We start from the raw sequence: 10,938 nt of genomic DNA, 5'->3' as shown, positions 1-10,938 counted from the left end.
GCCTTTCCTCCCTCGCCAGCAGGTTAGTGTTAATACCACTGCACGCACAGGCAGACCACAGAACCCAGCTGCTCACATGCTCACAGCACACACCCAGAGGACACACAGCTACCCGGAGACACACAGACACCCCTCCCCCATTCCTTGTGTTTTTCCTTGACTACGTCGGTGGCACAGAACACATTTCCCGCCATCGGTCCACCAGCCCCACACTTTCTCGTGCTCCCAGCAAATCCCCAGCACAGAATCAGAGACAAGAACCAGAGCTGGACAGCTTTCCAGATCCACTCCCTGGGGGGTGCCCTGCCTTTTCACCTCCTAAGACCCCTTTGATTACTCCCTGCCTCACCCCCAGCCCAGTTTCTGAAAGAGCCTCCCCGCCAGACTGTGTTGATTAAGTATTCATTCATTGCCCCATTTTTTATTAATCAAAGACATGTATAATTGCCCATCGGAGCCTGTGATCAGCATGAGATAGCCAGCTGAATCAGCTGCATTGCTGTCTTTCTGGCCCAGGGCAAGTGAGCTGCTGGCTTCCTTGGCCTGTGTAGCCATTTCTTCCTCAAAAGCTGAATGGGGGGTGGGGGGTGGGTAGGGAGCTTCTTACGTAGTCAGTGTAGTTGGCAGACCACCATGCCCAGCCTTCCCGGACACCCTGCCCCCAGGGTCTAAGGGATTGAAGCTATTTCAAGACCACCCTTCTTTTTAATGAAGAAGAAGAAAGAGGTTAAGACAGTATAAGGCCAGAACCAGGGAGTATTTTTTAGATCTCTACCAAAACACAAAGACTAAAGAAACTGACCACCCAGCCACAGACTGCATGGCGTAGCGGCAGGTCCCTGTCCTATGCCCGGGGTACTTACTAGTTGCATAGCCCCCAAGCAAGCTCTTTGCCTGCCCTGCCTGTGAGATGAGGGACTGTAGAACCTTTACACAGTAATTCTCACAAAGGAAATGTGAGACGATTTATGAAGTCCCGCAGGTATGGTAGGCAGACTGCGGGTGGTACTGGGCTTTCCCGTTTCCAGGTATGCAGACTGAGCCAGAGACGCAGCTTGGAGACGGGACTTCAAAAGAACTTGCCCAAGGTCACTCTCTGAAGTGGCGGTGTCTTCCCGACTCCCGAACCTGTGCACTGACACTGCCCGACTTAACATCGGATGCTGTTAGAGAAAACAAATCTTTTCTTTAAAAATTAACTGATGGAAAAAAAAAAATCCGTGAGAAAATCTAGTAGCTCAGGACATACAAGACTTCAGATGCAAGATTTTCTATTTTACTGCAAGACACAAAGACACTGAAATTAATTCAAGCCCTATCTTCTGCTCTGGCTTATAGTTTGGTCTCCTGAGGACCTGGGGGATCAGTGAGTGTGGAAGTAGCAAAGGAGAAACAGAAAAAGTCAAAGCAAAGAAAGAGAGATTTGAGAATATGAATCTGCAGGCGCTGTCAGGCCCAGCTCTGGGGCTGTCTGTGCATCCAGGACTGGAGCTCGGGACGTGGGACAGGTCGTCGGGACTCTGTCTACCTTACTGTTACCTCTCTCTTGGCTCTCAGTGCCCCCATCCCATACCCACATCAATGACTGCAGAAGGCATATTACTGCCTCTAGTAACGTGAAAGTCTTATGGAAACTGTTGGGACAGAATGTTAAGTAGTCTCTGAACCATTCCCATTTTATTTGGCTCTGGTTCCAGCAGCCAGCGGAGGCAGGAGCTATGCAGATCACTCTCCTGCTTCACTGATGAGGATTAATGTGTAACATCAGAGAAAGGAGCGATTAAATGTGGTCTGACGGCACACTCGTCTTCGTTCCTCCTCTCTTTTTACTTCCTTTCTTCCTCTTCCCTTCGCATCTCTTTTTAAGCTATTGATTTGCTTAACCAATATTCGTGGTGCACGAAGGAGGCTTTGTGCCGGAGGCTGGGATTCACAGAGAGGAGATTCAGTGCCTTCTTTGAAGGAGCTCATTTTCTAGCTGGGGAGAGAGACAGAGAAACTCATGATTTCTGGAGTGAGGTAATGGATTCAGAGGCATGGAGCCTGGACAGAGCAAGAATGTTCTTTCAGGAACCAGCTGGAGCAGACGCGGCAAGGGGAATGGCAACACTTGAGACCGGAGTGGCCGTCTAAGTGAAGGTGTTTGGACTTCAGCCTGTATCAATCAATCAATCACATCGTATTGATTCTACCCCCTTGATATCTCTCCTGTCCATCCTTGGCCACTGCCCTGTTCAGACACTCATCATATCTCACCCGGACATTGACATGTTTTCAAACCCTCACCATTCTGCTGTAAGAGCTGATTTCCATGGTTCCCATTTGATAAAAGATTTTGGTTTCTGATATGCCAAGCGAACAAACACATGAAACATAACCTTATTGTCCTTGCAAAATCTGGGCTCATGCAAATCAAAATGTCTGTTTTTTTTTTCAGCTATGTTCTTTAATGAGGTTTCAAGAGCTTGTTTTAAAAGATGAAAGGTAAATGCAAACATTTCTCTTTCATTTCAACTGGGAAGAAAAATACCAATCATCTCGAGGCAATGCCAAAAAAAAAAAAAAAAAGGCACAGATATTGGGCCAATTACCCATATTATGGATCCCTCTGAGCTTCAGTCTCCTCATCTATAAAATTGGAAGCGGGTTGTTGTATGGATTAAAGATAATGTAAGAGAATCATCCAGTTAGTACACTGGCTAATTAATAAAGAGCAGCTATTGTTGTTAACAGGAAGTATTTAATTTTTGAAAAACAAAGGAAATCATGAAGTCACATTTGAGCAGGATTACAAAGTGCTCCTAACCTAAGGATGAAATAAATGGGGCGGGGGGGGGGGGGGGAATCGCCCTGTGATGGGTGAACTCAGTCATCTGTATCAGAAGCCCCAGCCCAGAGAACTGGTCTCTGGGTAGCACCCAAACACACATCAGTGTAACCGGGGCGACCTCCCCACCTGACTAGACTTGTCCAAAACAGGGACCTGTTTGTCTGGACTGTGAGCTGTGGGAAGGAGGTCTCTTCATGAACCGGAGAGGGCAAGACAGGAAGCGGAGGGAATCAGACAGCTGAGCCCTTCAGTGTGTCCCTTGATGTGCTCGGAGCAGTTCTGACAAGACCTGGGAGCCTCTATACAGCCCTGAAGGAAGAGGCGGCCTCTCTGCTCTGGGAAGACCTTTCTCTAACCAAGGGTGAATCTGAAAGGTACTGGGGAGAGAAGGCTGCTCCAGCCAGTCAAGTTAACCAGCTCAGCCCTGGTGGATGCTGGAGTCAGCAGATGTCACACCAGATTGGCCTCCCTATCACGTGCAGGAGAGCAGGACTCCTGGACCAGCCACACAGAGCTTCCAAGCCAGTCCCTGTGATAGAAATGGGAGCCACAGGCCCTGTGAGCCTGTGAGCCTCCTGCTGCCCATTGCTGCCCATTGCCCTCCACCCAGCTTCAAGTCCTTGTTCATCAAGCAACCGTTTATTGGTAACTTGACTTCTTGCATAGACTTTGCTAGAACCCTGGGTGCACTGACAACTTCTGAATCTCCAAAGCTAAGGACCAGGCTGGGGAAAGCTGGCAACACCGTGGCATGCCCCTGCCCCGGAGAGGAATAATAACCACTATCAATAGGACCTAATATTCACGGGACCCTGACCACCTGTCAGGCACCATTCTAAGTGCTTTGTGCTCGTTCTCCTGCTGACTCTCATGGCAGTCTTGTGTGGATAGGTGTCGTTATTAGAGTCCATTATCTGGGCCAGTTGATACCCAGAGAGATTCAGCAACATCCCCCAAGATCACAGAGGTGCTAAGTGGCAAGACTGGGAAATCAGCCCTACTGTTTTTAACGAGTATCCCACTCAGCTCCTCCAAGCACAGGACAGAGCTCTGGAATTGGGTTAATACAGGGGGCAATTATCAGTCACAGAAAAGAGGGCGGGTACCCCTTTCAGAGGTGTCATTGATTAAGACAAGAGAGGAGCATTGCCTCTCATTCAACCACGGTCTGTGTCTCCCAGCCCGACTTTGCTGACCACCTGCACCCAACCACGTGCACTCTCATGAAAAGAGGAAATGAATCCAAGAGAAGGATCCCTGAGTGAAAACAATGGAGATTTTTTTAGATGCCCAGCAACCGCAAGAGACAAAGAACAGGAAATAGCGGGGGGCCCATGGAACTCTCCACTTTTGTGATGGGGTAAGGCAAAGGGACCTGGGGCAAAACCGAAGCAGTTTCCATCGTGCAGAAGGAGGGGGTGCTGTCAGGGGACAACTTGGGGGAGAGGATGAGATTGGGGAGCAGAGGGCATCTCCCCTTGCCAGGAGAGCACATGTGACTGGAACCCCAGCTGTCTTCTAGCATGCCTGCCTGTTTCTCTCTTCCCTTCCTCCCCGCACTGGGCAGAAGAATCAAGTTCATGGTGAAACTAGAGAAGGCCCTACCAGGATCTGGAGAAAGGACAGTGGACAAAGAAGCAGACCTGGGTCTGGAACACCCTAGCTGGACGATCTTGAGCATCTTTTCTTTTGGGACTAGCCGTGACGCTGGGCCTCCACACAGAGATTTGATGGTCAGCAGGGATCTATTATGGGGTGTAGCTCCCTCCCCCACACGGAAGAAGGCAGAAAAGGCCTAGATGGTAAGTCCGCCTTGGGAGTTTCTGCTTGGAAGCTGAAATGGCCTGACGGTGACTCAGAAACCACGGAAGTTCTCGAGGCTGATGGGTTCTTATAGATTGTGGAGGCAGCTCTGCTCGTGGGATGCAAAACCACAGGACGGGCTGTGACCACTCTCAAGGAAAGAGCCATAGACTGCAATGAGCTTTCTGCCCGGCGAGTCTTAACGCAAACACAGACTCAGCTTTCACTCCCTTTGAGACAAAATTGTCTCTGGGGATCCAGCAGGCCTCGGATCTGTCGCCTTCTCCTAGAAGTTTCCTCAATGAAAACCATTACTTTGGGTATTAATAACAGCAGCAGTAATGACAACCATTTACTTATAACCCGTGTGGCAAGTCCTGTGCTAAGAGTCATACATGTTATAGAGAATCATGTCATCCTTACAGCCACCCCACGAGGTGGCTGCTCTCGCTATGCCCGCTTTAAAGACGAGGAATGTGAGGCCTAGAGAGAGAAAGCAAGGTGGCCAAGTCACACGGCTGGCAAGTGGGAAGAGACAGACTTCCAACCCAGGTAGGCAGACTCCAGAGCCTGTGTTTTAGCCACACGTTTATGCTATAGTGTCCCTCTTCTTGTGCCAATGGCATCCTCCTCCAGGAAGCCTTCCTTGATGCTCCCTCCCCCAAACACACAGAAGTCCTCTTTGGTCTCAAAGCATACTTTTTTAATATCATTCTCTAGACACCTCTCTGATACTACCCTGATGGTATTTCCTCCCCAGTTTCCCCGTGAGAGCTGAGTTATAATTAGGTGTGAGGGAACTGATCTACGCTAAACAAACTCACAAGAGACTGATTGATAAACCCGAAATGCAATTTATTAATTCGCACTGAGAAATGAAACCACCCAGCAGACAGGAATCCTGAGGTTGACTGGTCAGCACAATCTCTTTCAGGAAGGATAGACTTTTGGGAAAGGAAATCAATACCAGAAGGTTCATTGGTCAGTATAAAATCAGAGTGAAGAGAGTTGATGGCGATATACTTAGGCGAAGCCTGACACTCCCCACTAAGGCCTCCTACCTGCCCACGAGCCAAAATGTCCACGTCGGGGAGCCATATAGGTGTTGTCTTCTCTGGATAACGCTGGATTCTACTGGATCCTACCTTTCTGGCTGCATGAGTTACGATGGTGGCCTGATTTGTTTGTTTGTTTGTTTGTTTGTTTGTTTAGATTAATTTCTGCATATTTGATAGACCCGAAAGGCGATTTCCCATGGGGACCCAGTGAAGAAGGAAGATCAATGTGTACTCGCTGGGCTGCCCTGTGCAGCTTATCCACTCCCATTTCATCTCCGTGCCGCCTTGCAGTGGAGGGATGGCAGACGGTGGACACCAAGGGAGCCAGACTGCCTGGGTTTGACTCCCAGTAAGTCAGTTTCCCCACCTCTAAATTAGAGGTAACAATGGCACTCACCTCATCATGGGTCGAGAGAATCCAGTGAGTTAATACACATAAAGCGCTTAGAACAGTGTCTGGCATCTGGTAAGCACTCAATACTTGTTAGCGATGATTAATAATTCATTCTATAGATGAAATAACTGAAGCCCGGAGAGATGAAAAGTCAACGAAGATCATACAGCCAGTAAGTGGTGAGGATAAAATTCTGAATCAAACTGTCTCCTTCAAGTTCAAGTGCCAAGGTCCTTCCTCAAACCAGGTTCTCATCCTTTATCTTTCCTAAAAGTCCCAAGGAGAGCTTGTTTAAAAATGCAGATGCCCACCCAGCAGATGGGTAAAATTTGAAAGGATGACGATAACTAGGTCTGGCAAGGATGCAGAACAGCTGGAGGAAGTAAGTAGGACTAGCCGCTTTGGAAATGTGTTTGACAGCTTTGAATTGAGTTAAACAAACACCTACACCTACGGTATCGGCCAGGTTCAACCAAGGAAGCAGAGCCACTGCTGTTTGGCATGGGGATCGGGCCTTCACGTGGGAGCTGGTTAAGCAGTCTTGCAAGGCTGTTGCTGTCTCTACATCTCACGTTGGAGCTTGAATTCCACAGGTCAGGCAGGTGGGAATTGAAGATGGATGATACGTGAGGGACGGCAAGAACAGTCTGAACCCCATAAGCCTAACTGGAACCCCACGAGGACAAACCGAATCCCTGAAACTCATGTCAGTCATTGCCTCTGTCATTGATGGAGCGAATATTTTGCAGAAGCCAGGGTCTTTTACCACAGAGCTAAACAAATACACAGCCAGCTCAGGAGGGAGAGAAACCGGAAGAGGAGCCAACTGCTGCTTCCTGCCGACTGGATGGGTCAGCAGATCAGCCATAATGTGCATGAGCCACAAAACAGCTGCTGCTTCCCTTCTGCCCTCGAGTCCCCTCGGTAATCTCCCACATGGCCCACCCTCACCAGAATCACACAAGGAAGGGAATGCGGCCCAGCCAAGTTGGCACATGGCGGCCAAGCCATCCCGCTTACCCCACGATCAGGCGATTCCACCCTGGCTATTTACCCAAGAGAAACGAGTGCGTGTGTTTACCAAAAGCTGCGTACAAATATATTCATAGCACTTTTACTCATTGTAGCTGAAAATCGGAAACAGCTTAAATGCCACTGATAAGAATATGGTTAACAAGTTGCCCTATATTCATAGAGTGGAACACTGCTTAGCAGTAAAAAGAACAAACCAATGGCACGCACAATATAGCTGATTCACAAACGTGATGTTGAGCAGAGGAAACATGTGTCGAACATACTCAAAAAGAGTCAGGAGGCTTTAGTTAGAAACAAATGATAAAGTCTGATTCAAGGGTCTTAGGGTTTGCAAACAAGAACGGCAACTAGGCAATACCCGGAGGGTTCCAAAGAAGAAAGAGAAGCTGCGGGTTCTTAGAACAAAAAGTACGTTCTTGAGAAGAACGGGTCCTGCATTCTCAGCCTCTGGATCGATCCGAGATGGTCATCCTCCCGATGATGGGTGCTCTGGATCCTGGACGTCGGGTGGTGTGGATGCGTGAGTTCTTCAGGAAGTCTCTGGAGGTTTGATCTATATCCAGGCATCGACTCAGGACTGGAACATTCAAAACTCGATTTTAGTAATTTCGCAGCTTTCCCTTTATGTGGCTCCGTTTTATTTCTTCACTCTGTTCCTCACGAGACACAACAGAGTATGAATAATGTACAGTTCTATTTGAGTGACGTTTGAGAACAGACAAAACGAACTGATAGGGATAAAAATCAGAATAGTGGTTGGTGCCTGCCGAATGGGGAGATGTGGATTAAAGTACCTCTAGCGGGAAGAGGTATGAGGGAGGCTTCGCGGCTCCTGGAAGTGCACGGGGTGGTAGCTACACAGCTCTATTCACATGTAAAAATTCACTGGACTATGAGCTTCAAGGCAGTGCCCTTTACTATAAATATGATATACCTTCATTTAAAGTGCAATGCAGATTCCTGGGCCCCACGCCCAGACATACTTATGACTCTGACACAGTTAGAGGGCCACTCTGGGGAACTGCCCTGTGCCTCATTTCTTCCTGAATGTGCTCCCTGTTTTGTACAGTCAGTCATTCCGAAAGGTATCCTAAAACCAACTATGTCAAAGAGAGAGAACATCCAACTTTAATCCTACTTCTCTGAGACTTGAAGACGCTAATTCCTGTTCAGAGTCACCCTGAGCGGGCGACGGTGGCGTCCGGAGCGGGGTTCACCGCATCTGACATCGCATCACTCTGGTCTTCAGACGCCAGCTAGCTTATCGGTTGGCCACTTTCGCGGCCATTCCTCCGGGAACCGCTAGGAACCGGCGCAGCTCTGGTTTCATACTTTCCCAAATACCGCTCAGCAATCGTGTGAACAGGCGGTGCGGCTGCTCCCAGTCTTGAGAGGCGAGTTTCTTTCGGCAATGGAGGCTCTCGCTCCTCGAAGGGAGGGATGTCCTTCCTCCCTGCAGAAAGTCTTGGAGAGTCCAGGGCACAAACGGCTGCGGTTTCTGAGCATAATTCCCTTTTCTCCCATTTGGAAGGCAGACGTACCTGTGAAGGAGAAGAGGACGGCACCAATGTGCACGCAAGTCCCTTGTCCCTCTGTGTCCCCTTCCCAGCCCATTTCCATCCTTCAAAGCGGAGCGTGGGCCGTGGGATGCCCCTTCCTGACAGCAGAAAAGGAAGAGACAGAAAAATCGCCGTATTTACACTGTTCTCTACAATTTGCCCAACACAGCACTTCTCCGAAGCCCTCCCTGAGAACCTGCCCCTCCCTCTAGAAGGGATTCAGCCCTTGGGGAAGGGTTTGGTCTCAGAGTCCCCAGAGAGAAGAAGCAGATACCTCCAGAGGTGACTGCAGAGATGCTATCAGCTGTTCATCAGCCCACACACCTGATAGGTATCTGGGCTCAGATTAAGGGCTGAGGGTCAGGCCAGGCACCTGAGTCGTGAGAGAGGCAGGGGTGGGGCAGCGAGGCCCAGACTCCATTTTGCAATCACTGGCCTGAGGCTCGTGGACCAGCAGACCAGGCTAAGCGTACTTCCAGTGCAATCTCACCGGTCAGCCACAGAACCTCCTTTCCATCTCCCGAAGCCAGGCAGCCAGGGCGGCCAGAGGGTCTGCACTGAGGAGGAAGTGTGCTACCTGCGTTCACCTCATGTACCAGAGTTCCTCCAGCTCACGCCGTCCTCTGTCCACGGTGGCCTGGCCGTGGGGCTAGCTGTAGTCGACCTGCCTCATCCTACAACCTGTGCACTTCAAAGTCGGGGCTCAGGATAGTTTTCCCCCCACCCCCAGAGGGTCGGCCTTTAAGCCATGTCAAGGTGCAAAGAACACACCTGAATTCAAATCTGGAAACAAAGAGGTCCAAAGTGAGTGGTGGGGTTGGGGGAACGCTGACAAGTGGGGCTCCGAGGAGCAGGGCTGGCAGACCCGTCTAGACAGGGCAGCTGGAGGGCCCGATCCCCTGCTCTGTGCACAGCTCGGTCCACCCCCGGTCACGCCAACAGACTGGGTCCACGCACCGTCCAGGATGTCTGCGGGTTCCCTGTATCCAGGGACTGGGAGAGCCCAGAGCTGTGCAGGATCCAGGTCAGATTACAAGTCTCTGGCGTTAAAAGAACCATACAGGAGGCGGGGCTAAGGCCGCCTCACACCTGCGGGGTGTGCCCAGGGAGGCTGGAAACTGACCCTGAGGCAAGACGGGGGGTGCCTGGGGCCCCTCCTGGAGCACTGGCTTAACGACAGCTTTAGAGGCAGAAGCAAAGTCTGGGCTACGTTTGACCTAGCCCTAGGTCACTTGTCCTCATGCCTCAGGAGAGGAGACCCCAAGAAAATGGCAAGAGTAAAAATGCCTCGGGACTTCTCCCGACGAGCACGGTGTGGGTAAGAACATAGGCTTCTCCCTCTCAGCCAGGACAGGAGACAGCTGGCAAGAAGGGGCAGCGAAAGCCAGCAGGAAGGCGCACGCGTGCAGGGGTGGGGGCACCCCGGCAGGGTGTGTTTGGGAGGGCCTTGCCCTGAGGGGGTTCATAACAGGCCTCCCCAAGATGTGCTACACTGACATGTGGATTATTTTGAGCTGAAGGCAAATCAAGACCCTGCCAGCTCACGAGAAACTTTTACCTCTCAAAGAATTTAAATTGGGGGCCTTGCCTATGATGACATTACCAGAAATAACTTTTACGACCTATCTATATAGCAGGGCAAACATCTAATTACCGAACACCCGCTATTCTTATTGTCCTGCAATGACTGTCCTCCCCTCTGAAGCCTCAAGTCACCTGACCCCATCTTTGGCTTAGAATGCCATATGTACCTGATTTTGACCTTCTGACAGTGAACCTGTTATGTATGTGGGGTTCTCATATGTACGTATGTAACTAAAATTGGTAATTTTCTCTTGTTAATCTGTTTCACATCAATTTAATTATTAGATCACCTAGAAGAACCTAGAAGGGTAGAGAAAAAATGTCTTCCTCTCCCAGAGTCTCCACAAAGTCTACAGAATTGAGGCTTAGGAGTCAAAGGTCAATATGATCTTTGTCCAAGTCCATGACGGCTACCCATCACCCACAAGCCTCCCTTGGGCTCTGAGACACTCTCCCTGAGTGTCCTTGAATAAGTCACCTCCTCCTCTGAGCCCCCCTGAACCAGAAAAGAGGAATAAAATTGCACCAAGCTCCCTTTCAGGGCTGTGTGAGCAGCGCATGAGATTTGGAACACTTGCTCTGAACCCACATAGCACCATCCTCATGCCCTCCATCATCGCCATCATCATCATCATCATCATTATCATCATCATCATCATCATCATCATCATCATC

The sequence above is a fragment of the Pteropus vampyrus genome, unplaced genomic scaffold, assembly GCF_000151845.1.
Source record: "Pteropus vampyrus isolate Shadow unplaced genomic scaffold, Pvam_2.0 Scaffold352, whole genome shotgun sequence".
Lineage (NCBI taxonomy): Eukaryota > Metazoa > Chordata > Mammalia > Chiroptera > Pteropodidae > Pteropus > Pteropus vampyrus.
This window is presented reverse-complemented; position numbering follows the sequence as displayed.